Source organism: Scyliorhinus canicula, chromosome 5, assembly GCF_902713615.1.
Source record: "Scyliorhinus canicula chromosome 5, sScyCan1.1, whole genome shotgun sequence".
NCBI classification, from domain to species: Eukaryota; Metazoa; Chordata; class Chondrichthyes; order Carcharhiniformes; family Scyliorhinidae; genus Scyliorhinus; species Scyliorhinus canicula.
Window position 1 is genome coordinate 3,065,346 of NC_052150.1, and position 12,363 is coordinate 3,077,708.

A 12,363-nucleotide genomic window follows, 5' to 3' on the forward strand; every position below is an offset into this window, starting at 1 on the left:
AACTGAAACAACCAAAGTTCTTCAGGGAGTACGCGGAGTAGATGCTGAGAAAAGGTCCCCTTGGCCGGGGAATCTGGAATTATCCAGCCATTCCCACTCGCGGGATCTTCCACTCCTGCCAACGGTGAACCGCATAACAGGCTTCCCAGTGGCGATAGGGAGCGAGGAGGTGGGCGGTGCATAAAGTGGGAAGCCCCGTTGACAGCAGCAGGAACAGAAGATCCCACCACCGCCTAATGGCGGGCTGGTTCCGCCTCCACAAGACACATGGCGGAAGGCGCGGAATATCCCACCATGGAATTATTTATTCCTCTGCAAAATATTTCTACGGTTATATCTGATGACATTTCTGTGAAGCACCTGAGGATGTTTTACTACATTAAAGATGCTATGTAAATGCAGCTTGTTATTGTTGATGCTGTGCACACATTCTGTAGAATATTCCAGATACCTGGCGGAGAGTTTAATGGTGAGGGGAAAAATCTGGCAAGAGCTGAAAAGTTGGTTTTGTGTCAGTGTGAAAAGACGGCGGAAACCGGCAATGGCCCGTCATGTTAATGGGACGCAAATGGAGGCCGGAGCGGAATGGTCGTTCCGCCCTGCCGAACCATCTGCACCATCAGTGAGTTTTCAAGCCGGTCCAGAACACACTAACCTGGATCAACATGGAGTCAAACTTACCTACACGAAAGCATGGGGAAGCCTGCAAGCATAGGAATGGATAACGGAGGCCTCCAGAAACTGGACTCTGGAACAACACGTTGTAGTAACCTGAGGCTCGATTAAAATTGGATATCCTAAATTAAAGAATTGAGCCCTTTAAAATCATACTGCAGTCAAACCTCAAGCAGGCTGTTGGAATTCAGACTTGATCAAAGTCAAATACACAACCAACCAACCAAGTCAGACAGACATCAAGAAACCCACTGGGGTATTGGGAAATTCTCCCGAGAACTCATTGGCCGTAAGCCAGAGAAGTTTCTGGAAAGGTAGGGAGACAGGGGGATAAAGGTACGCATCTCAGACACATCAGCAACAAAGACTCGGTGTACGAGGTGATCTTGACGAGACGGGAAGGAACAAAGCAAGGAAGAGATGGCTAGCGAGAACCACCTTTGTGAAGACGGTCCAGAGCAATTCCAGCGATCAGACCCACAGCCTACCAAGCCATCTTCGCGGGTAGTATACTTGAATCTGGGGTATCCTCTGGGTAATTTAAGGGTTAATAGTATTATTATGAATAAACTTATTGAACCTTTACTTGTGTTTGTCCTTTGTCCATCTTGCAACTAAGGGCACCTGGGTAAAACTTTGATTGATATACTGGTCGAAGTATCTGAGATTTAGCAGATACAACAACGTGCAGCAGTGGGTGGGTTAAACACCGACAACGTGGATCTTCTCACATCAGGATCGTCCAAGACATGGATCTTCACATTTAACGGTGGGAAAGCTGATGTCCGGGCACCTTTTAAATAACCGGAAAACCCTGCCTACATAATTAATTAGGCCAGCGTACAGAGCATGGTGCGAATTCCCAGAGGTCTCCTTGGCAGGAAACTGTCCCCACTCCCACTCTTGCAGCAGGGCGTAGTTCCGGAATGGAAAATTCTGCAAACTAAATCAAATCAAAGAGTTTCCACTTTGGGTGCAATTGGAAATCTGGATGCAGGTTTCTCGTTTTGATAATTATTTTGTCTCAGGTTTTTGTAAAACCGGGCGTCAAGCAGCAATTTCACTTCATAATTTTTGACTGGAATTGTTTGAATTCAAACATATTTCTTGATATATTTAAGGGTGGTACCACAGCGCAGTTTTAATTTAAAAAAGGCTATAGGGCTAGTCTGCTACTGTGAGTGACCAATTTTAGCGATGCAAAAACATATTTATTGAGCTGAATATGTGGGGGGGGGGGGGGGGGGGGGGTGATGTGGACTGCCCACACACACGGGAGCATGGTTGGTGTGGAATCAACCCACTCCATGGCAGCCTGCCCCACGGCCATGACACGCTGGAGGTGGACAAAACAAGACTGAGTGGGACCTCTGCCCATTGGCTTGGCAATAAACCTTTTATTATCTATTTGAATATGGCAGACATCGGCCCACCCTCTGTAATATGTGGGTGAGCTTTGGGGTGCGTGGGAAGGTGGTGCCCACCCCATTTGCCATGTCGCCCCCACCAAAAGCATGCCCAATAGGGACATGTGAACTGCAGCCCACATCTAGAATTGTCTTTACTGCAATGGTTTTTTTGCAGTCAGAATTGGAAATATGAAAGAAGAACTCCTAATAAACGAATGCCAACACAGTGCCCAAAGCAAAATACTGCAGATGGTGTAAGTTCGAAGAAAAAGAGAAAATACAGCACTGGCGGAGAGAGAAATATTTGTGTTAACCTCAGTGTCCAGTGGCTTTCTATTCCCACATTCCCTCCATCGGCACGATTGTCTGTTTCCAGCTCCATAAAATCACCCATTACAGCAGCGGCTCCTGGTGGTCTGCTGCTGAAACCTTCATCGATGCCTTTGCTGCCGTCTTCACTGGCCTTCACCTTCCACTCTTTATAAACCTGGACTCATCCAAAACTGTTTCCTGTACCCTTAATCACATGATGTCTCATTCACCCACCAACATGTTGCACTTTAAACTACATTAGTGGTGGCATGGTGGCACAGTGGTTAGCACTGCTGCCTCACGGCGCTGAGGACCCAGGTTCGATCCTGGCCCCGGGTCACTGTCCAGGCGAAGTTTGCACATTCTCCCCGTGCCTGCATCTGGGATGGCCACGTACCAAGGAAAATATGGCCACTTGCAAAGAATCACAGGAAATATGGCCAATGCAGGATCCAGGCGAACTCAGAGCTTAAGTGTATATTTGCCACCAGATAGCCAGACACGATCGAAACTCCCAGCCAATTTACATTCTCATGGCCCATTTCCCCAGAACAAAAGACTTGTACTCAGGTATCAGATACAATTCCAGACACATCGGCGTCACTCCCTTCACCCAGGAAGCCCAAACAGCCAAGGTCAATGACCGCTCAGGACACGCCCAGCCATCAAGGCACCCGTCCCTTTATTGGCTAATATCAAAGGCAGTGATCGATGCCTGCTGAATTATTGTGTCCAAAGCTAAGGACCGCCCAAAAGAGCACGAAACCCCAGAAGGATAAAAAGAGACACTGCCATGTGTTCAATCTCTCTCGGCCCTGGGGCTCGGTCTCTCTTGGCCCTGACCTACGCCTAAAACCAAGAGCAGCATCATGACCAGAAGACAAGTAACAAGCCACTTCTCCAGACCCAGCCACACAATATCCGAACAAAGACCTTGTTCCTCTGCAGAAATCCGGGTGCCTGAAGTTAAGTACAGGTTGTTGTAGTGTTAGGTGTAATTTAGCTTGTAGTGTTTTATGTTGCATGTCAAAGTAATTCTTGTGTGTAAATAAACTATCATTGAACTTGAACTAACGCTCGGCACAACATCGAGGGCCGAAGGGCCTGTTCTGTGCTGTACTGTTCTATGTTCTATGTTAACTAACTGGTTGTTTGGTCTTTGATCGATATCCGGTAAAACCTTGTGGTGGTATCATTTGATACCTGGCGACTCTGAAAAGCAATATCATCATTAATATCTGTCAGTATCCAGTTATAAAGAGCAACATTAATGGCGTCTCCGGTGTGAATTGGCAACACTTCCCAGAATCACATTTGGCTCAATCACAGACATAATTGTCTCCAGATTTGTTTTGTTGGAGCATGTGGTGAAATAATGAAATATTTCCATCCATTATCTCTTAGAGATACCTCTTATCTCTTATATTTCTGCTTTGTAATCTCAGGAGGGAACAGTCTTTTTGCTATTGTCTGGCTGCCGTCCCTCACAAGCAGCTATTGAAGCTGCCATCAGAGGCTGCACAATTGTAGACTATCTGTTTGAATGTGATGAGAATCCAGTGGAAGTACATGATCAGCGGCTGCGATGAAAGTGATGAAAGTTTCCCATCCCTTTCATAGACAGGAATTCGAGCAGGTTCTGCGATGAGCAGGCAATGAATTATGCTTCAGGACATCTGAACTAACACTGTCCAAATGTGATTTTCACAGATGAGAGTGGGTGGCAGTGGAGTGGGTGTGCGGTTCCTGCTTTTTCGGATTTTCAGAAGTTAACTCTGGGGAAGTTTCCAGGAGCAGTGTTTGTTTAATGACCAGGGAATACAAGACTGAAGGACTAATTTCAGTTCAGCCCCAGTGGTAGAGATATAAAGATGGGGCCAGGGTTAGCCCAGTATTCACAATGTGCTGCAGTTCCCCAAAAATCTTACTTGTCCAAGTTAAAGCATGGCTCGGCTATCACACAGGCACGGGCAGAACATGCAGACTCCGCACAGACAGTGACCAAGCCGGGAATCGAATCTGGGACCCTGGAGCTTGAAGCAGCTGTGCTCACCACTCTGCTACTGTGCCGCCCAATGGCAGCCTTGAGACCCCAGGGTACCATTGCTTGGCAAATACCATTTTAACTGAGTTGAAATAAGACCCGTACATCTCTGGCAGCAAGAATATCTGCCAGATAAGAGATGTTTTAGAGGTTCTTTTGCACCAAGCGGATGATCCTCTTGATTCCCCAACAATACCTTGGACGTGGTTTGCTCCACATTTCCTTTCATCAGCACAGCCCCCTCCCACAGTCCCCCTTCCAACGTTATTCCGATCAGTCTTCCGGCAGGACAGAGTTGAGGTTTGCTAATGAGGCTGAAAGTTAAAATCTCCCGAGCTTTGCAAATTTCAGGTGTTGAATGCTTCATTACCCACGTTGACCTCACTCACTGAGACACTCCCCACATTTCCATCCCAGGGTAGAATGATCCTGGAATGCAATGTTCAAAAATAAATCATTGATTGCAAGTATCTGACATTCATAAACTAGGAATGTCTGACATTCATAAACTACTCAGGTGTCAAATCTCCGACAATCCCCAACCAGCCAGTTAATGTCCAAAACTTACTGTCATTTCATAAAACCTTTTATGGTAGTTAAATATAAAGAGGCCCAATCAGAAGATTTGGTTTTCACCAAATAATCTCCAGTGACATGTAGTCATTCTCCACCACAAACACCAAAGCTAATGTTTCCCACTCAATGTTGGAGTAAATGGATTGTGTTGGATTGGACAGAGTTTTTGGAGCAAATGCAATCAATTTGCCTTTTTGTAGATTGCATGCTCCCAGACCTTTCCGTGAGGCATCTATCTCTAGGGTGCCACAGGATTGTTAAATTACAGTGCCGATGCTTTTGATAATAACTGCTTCAGAGCTTTGACAAGGTATTGATCGTCTTGGTGCCACAGGGTAGGCACATCCTTTCTCAACAATTCCCTTAGCAACAAGGATTTTTGAGCAAAATTGGGAACGTATGCAGGCAATAAATTAAAGAGACTGAGACGTCTTTGAACAACAGCCTTATCTTGAGCAGTTAGAATGACCTTAATCTCCTCTATTTCATGTTGATCAAGACATATGTGAGTACTGAAATGAATAAAATAAAATACTTTGCTCTGCTGCACATTTCAGATTATTGAACACCAATCCATCATTATGCACCACTTGGATCAATAAGCAAGGAGTCAGGAGGGCTAAAAGGGCTCACAAAAAGTCAATGGCAAATTGGGTTAAGGAAAATTCCAAGGCTTTTTACACGTACATAAAAAGCAAAAGAGTAGCCAGGGAAAGGGTTGGCCCACTGAAAGACAGGGGAGCGAATCTACATGTGGAGCCAGAGGAAATGGGCGAGGCACTAAATGAATACTTTGCATCAATATTCCCCAAAGAGAAGGAACTGGTAGATGTTGAGTCTGGAGAAGGGTGTGTAGATACCCTGGGTCACATTGAGATCATTAAAGACGAGGTGTTGGGCGTCTTGAAAAATATTAAGGTAGATAAATCCCCAGGGCCTGATGGGATCTACCCAAGAATACTGAAGGAGGCTAGAGAGGAAATTGCTGAGGCCTTGACAGAAATCTTTGGATCCTCACTGTCTTCAGGTAATGTCCCGGAAGACTGGAGAATAGCCAATGTTGTTGCTTTGTTTAAGAAGGGTAGCAAGGATAATCCAGGGAACTACAGGCCGGTGAGCCTTACTTTAGTGGTAGGGAAATTACTGGAGAGAATGCTTAGAAATAGGATCTACTCCCATTTGGAAGCAAGTGGCCGTATTAGGGAGAGGCAGCACGGTTTTGTAAAGGGGAGGTTGTGTCTCACTAACTTGACAGAGTTTTTCAAGGAGGTCACAAAAATGATTGATGCAGGTTGGGCAGTGGATGTTGGCTGTTTGGGCTTCAGTAAGGCCTTTGACAAGGTCCCTCATGACAGACTGGTACAAAAGGTGAAGTCACACAGGATCAGAGGTGAGCTGGCAAGATGGCTTCAGAACTGGCTAGGGCATAGAAGGCAGAGAGTAGCAATGGAAGGGTGCTTTTTTGTTTGGAGGGCTGTGACTAGTGGTGTTCTGCAGGGATCAGTGCTGGGACCTTTGCTGTTCGTAGTATGTATAAATGATTTGGAGGAAAATGTAACTGGTCTGATTAGTAAGTTTGCAGATGACACAAAGGTTGGTGGAATTGTGGATAGCGATGAGGACTGTCAGAGGATACAGCAGGATTTAGATCGTCTGAAGACTTGGGCGGACAAATGGCAGATGGAGTTTAATCCGGACAAATGTGAGGTAATGCATTTTGGAAGGTCTAATGCAGGTAGGGAATATACAGTGAATGGCAGTCTCAGTGATCTGCCCTTCTTTATGGTGCATGTGATTGAACTGCACCGATCTTTGTGCTCTTGTACTCTTCTGATGATCCTGCCGTTCTCCATTTGGTCCAGCCCAAGTTTTAATGTGTCTCGTAGCTGGATGCTTCCCTAACATGGTGGCTCGACAGACACTGGATGCATTTTCTGTTTAAAATTCCCCAATATTTTGCATTGGTTCACCTGGTCTTACCTGGGTAGTTTTGACATAACCAGTACCAATTAATGGAAACACTACCCCAACATATATAAAGTTTAAAATAATGAATTAAAATAATTTTCCACCATATGGTTCTGGATCTTTCCAAATTTATGTGAGAATGATCTCTTTGACTTATAAATAACTGCAATCAAAGCATCAGCGTAATTGTTGGGGCATCGTGTGTGTCCTTCTAGCTCATCACTTTTCATCCACTAGTTGAACGGGCAGAAATATTATCGGCATGGGAGAAGATGAAACAGAGAAAAAAAACATGGTCAATATAATCAACAACCACCTTGGCAATGGGTAGATGCTTTCTTTGATGACTTCCGAAACAATAACAACAACCGCTTGCTACGCTGCCAGGGGAACCCGCCGTGGTGGTCACCTTTTTTGGGCCAGAGAGATGCTGCTAGTAAGGGCTAGAAGATCCTGCCCTTTGTATTAAACCAATTGGGCAATGTTCTGGGCCAGGGTTCAGAGAACACCAAAGTGTATCATGGAGTTCACCTGACCCACAACTTTTAATAGATTTTGGTTATGGTGAGCACATGGGCCCAGTCTACATGTGTGATGCAACACAGATTCAAAGTACGTTTGAAATAAAACAATGTTTCTTCTATCAATCCAGTTAACATTTTATGAACACACAGTAAACATCTTAGTGACTATCATCTCAAATACTCCCCCCAAAGAATACAGTACTCTATAAGTAACCCGGAATCTTTCTGAGCAACATCCAGAAGAGAAATACCTTCCTTAACAAAGAAAGCAGGTTTAACTTCTCTACTGAGAGCAGTTATCACTTTTAAATCAGCAAGTCATCTGAAGACATTCTTTACATGCAGAGAGATCAAAATTACACCTTGTTTTGCTGGATGTAGCTCTAAATCTGAAAACAGAACTAAAACACAGACATGCACAAGCTTTTAGCTCAAAGGGAAAGTAAAAAACTGCAGACCAAAACCCAGCTCCACTCACATCACTGCAGCTATTTGATAAACACCCATTTCTTAAAGGAACTCTCACATGACAAAAATTCAAATTTAGTCCGTTCCAAGACATCAGCAACTCTTTGGTAATTAGTTTGACCAATATTGCATGTATCACTGATGGAATTATTGTAGGATTCATGTCAACACTTCAAGAAGCAGGATATTAAGTACAGTGGGTAATACTGACTTTGGGTGATGGTGTTGAAGGAACACTATTGGATCAGCTCTCTCGACACCCATTACCTTCAAAGTGTGTTAGTATTTTATAATGAGCGGTTGATTTGATGTGACCCATTTTATACGACTATGAAAGTTAAAATTAGCACACCTGCCTGCAAACCTTGTGTTCAGGATTGATTGAGATTGTACTGTTTCAGAAGTAGCTCGAAGGAACACTGTACAAAAACTGGAATCGACCCTGAAGGTTGTGTGTGCACCAATTTTAAATTAATTCTCAAATAATTCTACTGAGGAAACTCTGAGATGGTCATTCAAACTGCCCCACTTAAATACAGTACTTTAACAAAAAGATCAAATGCCAGCATACACCTCGCAGTTCAGAGGGAGAGAACAGAGTTCACATTTCCGTCAGGTGACTTTCAATCAGAGCAATGTCTCACTTGTGTTTCTTGGATGAATAGAAAATGAAGAGAGGTGTGTCAGGCAGACTAGACCATACTAGTGGCATTATGCACCACACACTGACAAGGATGTACATACCTTCAACTGGAAGAAGAACAATGCCTAAAGAGGCTTTGATTTATATTGGCCATGAGGTCAGCACTGTGCCTCATTATTCAAAACTCATCTGCAGACAAATGTCTCTCTACGTACAGCATCATCAAGTTGATAAGGCAAAACTATTTTTGCTGTTTGTGTTCCACATTCATTTCAGGCAAAGTCTGGAGAAACAGCAACTGAAGACAAACAGTTAAATGTTAATTGGTAAAGTATGTGTTAAGCTGCCTGTTGATCACAGCAAGAAATGTATCCTCCTTTGCATGGATCCAATAGCAATAAAGTCTTTACAATTATACATGTCGCACTATTTCCCAATGGCTCAGAGTGTAATAGGTTAAACAGATGTGGTCCCTTGCCATTAGAGCTCTTTGATCTTCAAATTGTACTCTGGAATATTTCACATCAACCCAAGCTAGTGAATTGGGAAAAAGTCTGGCATCTCTTCTGAAAGGTTGTCCTGTTAATTATGCAGCTGTCTGTCAGTATTGAAGTGAAGAATCAACATGCCCAGATCCACAGTGTGCCCGAAGCCACATCTTTCTCACATTGGCACCATGCATCATCTGCAATGCATTAATTTTCTTTAAACTCTGCATGTCTCCTGTTGTCACTGTCTCTGTCACGCTTGTTCTGCTGAATATTTGCATATTGTAACTTAACACAATGCGGCTCCTGGGGTTGTAAGCACATTTTAGAAATTACATCTGGGCTGGGATTTCCCCCCCATTGCACAGACTGTGGAGGCGGACGGGAAAAATTGTGTTTTTCCTGCTGGCCGCAATGGCAGGTCTTTCCTGCCTCATTAATTATGCACGCATGGGAAGCAAACACGATCACCTCGGATTCACCCACCGTTACGTTAGATCAGTGCTTCTTCACTCCACCCACAATATTTAAACTGCACCCGTGTGCCCCTCTCTCAAGTTATACAACTCAGACTGCTGCACAATGCAGTGGAGGAAGCCTTACAACCCCAGATTAAAGTCAAACAGGTTTGTTTAGCTTTTGGAGAACAGCTCCTTCTTCAGTAGAGTACACTCACCTGAATGCTAGTGATTCCGAACAAACCTGTTGGATTTTAACCTGGCGTTGCAAGACTTGTTAATGTGCCCACCCCAGTCCAATCTGGCATCTCCACATCATGGCAACAATGCACTGATGACCCTCAAAGCCAGGAAGTTAGCAGCTCGTAAGTTCAGTGAATATAGTGGAGGTGCACCGTGATGTCCTGTACCGTCGCTCTGGCCCCAGAATATCCACCAACCTCATTACTCCAGCTTGGTAGGCGATGGCAGCAATGGTCGTTGCCGATGTAGTGCAGTGGATGTTAGCACCCAGCACAGGAAGAGGGAAAATTGTCTCACCTCTGCCATCAGGGCAAGTCAACACCTTATCATTCACAACTCACGCACTCGAAGCACATCGCACATTCACTGGCATCTCATCCCCATCGAGGTCCTCCTTGTAAAGGAGACATGCAACTTCTCCAACCCATCAGCTGGCAAGCCCTCCCCACTTGACAGTACCAGGTTGTACGGCACGCAGAAAGCACGATGATCCATGAGACCCTCTGAGATACACTTCCAGATTTGTCCAGATATTGGAACATATATTTGGGATGCCCATGATGTGCTGCACCGCTGCTCGGCTAGCAGTATCGGCCTATTTATACCTTCTCTCTGCAGGATTCTGAGGCCACTGCACGAGTATTATCAGCCTCCGCAGGCACCCTTTGTCACTGAGGAGCCAACTCTGGATCCTCTCCAGTCCCTCAAAGATGTCCTGTGATCTACTCCAGGTGTATGAGCCGTGGATGATTCCTGAGTATCTGACTCAAACCGGCTTGATACGTCTTTATGGTCACAGACCCGCTGTACATAGAGTGAGTATTAGCTTTTTGAGTTCATGTTTTGAAGTGCCTGTTGCCAGGGAGCTTTCAGAGCCACATGATAGCAGTCAATGGCACCCTGTGTCTGTCGGAACCTGGAAATGGCAGCAAAGCCCAGTGTTCTGATGTCCTGGCTTGCTTGATGCCTGTTAAAGTTGACATAATTGTGGGCCTTGGCAAAAAGGGCATCTAGAACATAGAACATAGAACAGTGCGGCACAGAACAGGCCCTTCGGCCCTCGATGTTGTGCCGAGCATTGTCCGAAACCAAGATCAAGCTATCCCACTCCCTGTCATTCTGGTGGGCTCCATGTGCCTATCCAATAACCGCTTGAAGGTTCCTAAAGTGTCTGACTCCACTTTCACAGCAAGCACTCCATTCCACACCCTAACCACTCTCTGAGTAAAGAACCTACCTCGGCCATCCCTCCTATATCTCCCACCCTGAATCTTATAGTTATGCCCCCTTGTAACAGCTACATCCACCCAAGAAAATAGTCTCTGAACATCCACTCTATCTCCTTCATCATCTTATAAACCTCTATTAAGTCGCCTCTCATCCTCCTCTACTCCAAAGCAAAAAAACCTAGCTCCCTCAACCTTTCCTCATAAGACCTATCCTGCAAACCAGGCAGCATCCTGGTAAATCTCCTTTGCACCCTTTCCAATGCTTCCACATCTTTCCCATAATGAGGTGACCAGATCTGCACACAGTACTCCAAATGTGGTCTCACTAGGGTCATGTATAGTTGCAGCATAACCCCGCGGCTGTTAAACTCAAGCCCCCTGTTAATAAATGCTAACACACTATAGGCCTTCTTCACGGCTGTATCCACTTGAGTGACAACCTTCAGAGATCTGTGGACATGAACCCCAAGATCTCTCTGTTCCTCCACATTCCTCAGAACCCTGCCGTTGACCCTGTAATTCGCATTCAAATTTTTTCTACCAAAATGAATCACCTCTTACTTATCAGGGTTAAACTCCATCTGCCATTTTTCAGCCCAGCTCTGCATCCTATCAATGTCTCTTTGCTGCCTACAACAGCCCTCCACCTCAACCACTACTCCACCAATCTTGGTGTCATCAGCAAATTTACTGACCCACCCTTCAGCCCCCTCCTCCAGGTCATTGATAAAAATCACAAATAGCAGAGGACCCAGCACTGATCCCTATGGCACACCGCTGGTAACTGGTCTCCAGTCTGAAAATTTTCCATCCACCACCACCCTCTATCTTCTACGCGATAGCCAGTTACTTATCCAATTGGCCAAATTTTCCTCTATCCCACACCTCCTTACTTTCTTCATGAGCCGACCATGGGGAACCTTATCAAACACCTCACTAAAATCCATGTATACGACAGCAACTGCTCTACCTTCATCTACGCACTTAGATACCTCCTCAAAGAATTCAATCAAATTTCAGAGCCTTTCATGAATCCGTGTTGACTATCCCAGATTAAGCTGCATCTTTCCAAATGGTCATAAATCCTATCCTTCAAGTCCTTTTCCATGAACTTACCGACCACCTGAGACTAACTGGCCTATAATTACCAGGGTCATTCCTATTCCCTTTCTTGAACAGAGGAACAACATTCGCCACTCTCCAGTCCTCTGGCATTATCCCCGTGGGCAGCGAGGACCCAAAGATCAAAGCCAAAGGCTCTGCAATCTCATCCCTTGCCTCCCAAAGAATCCTTAGATATATCCCATCTGGCCCAGCGGACTTGTC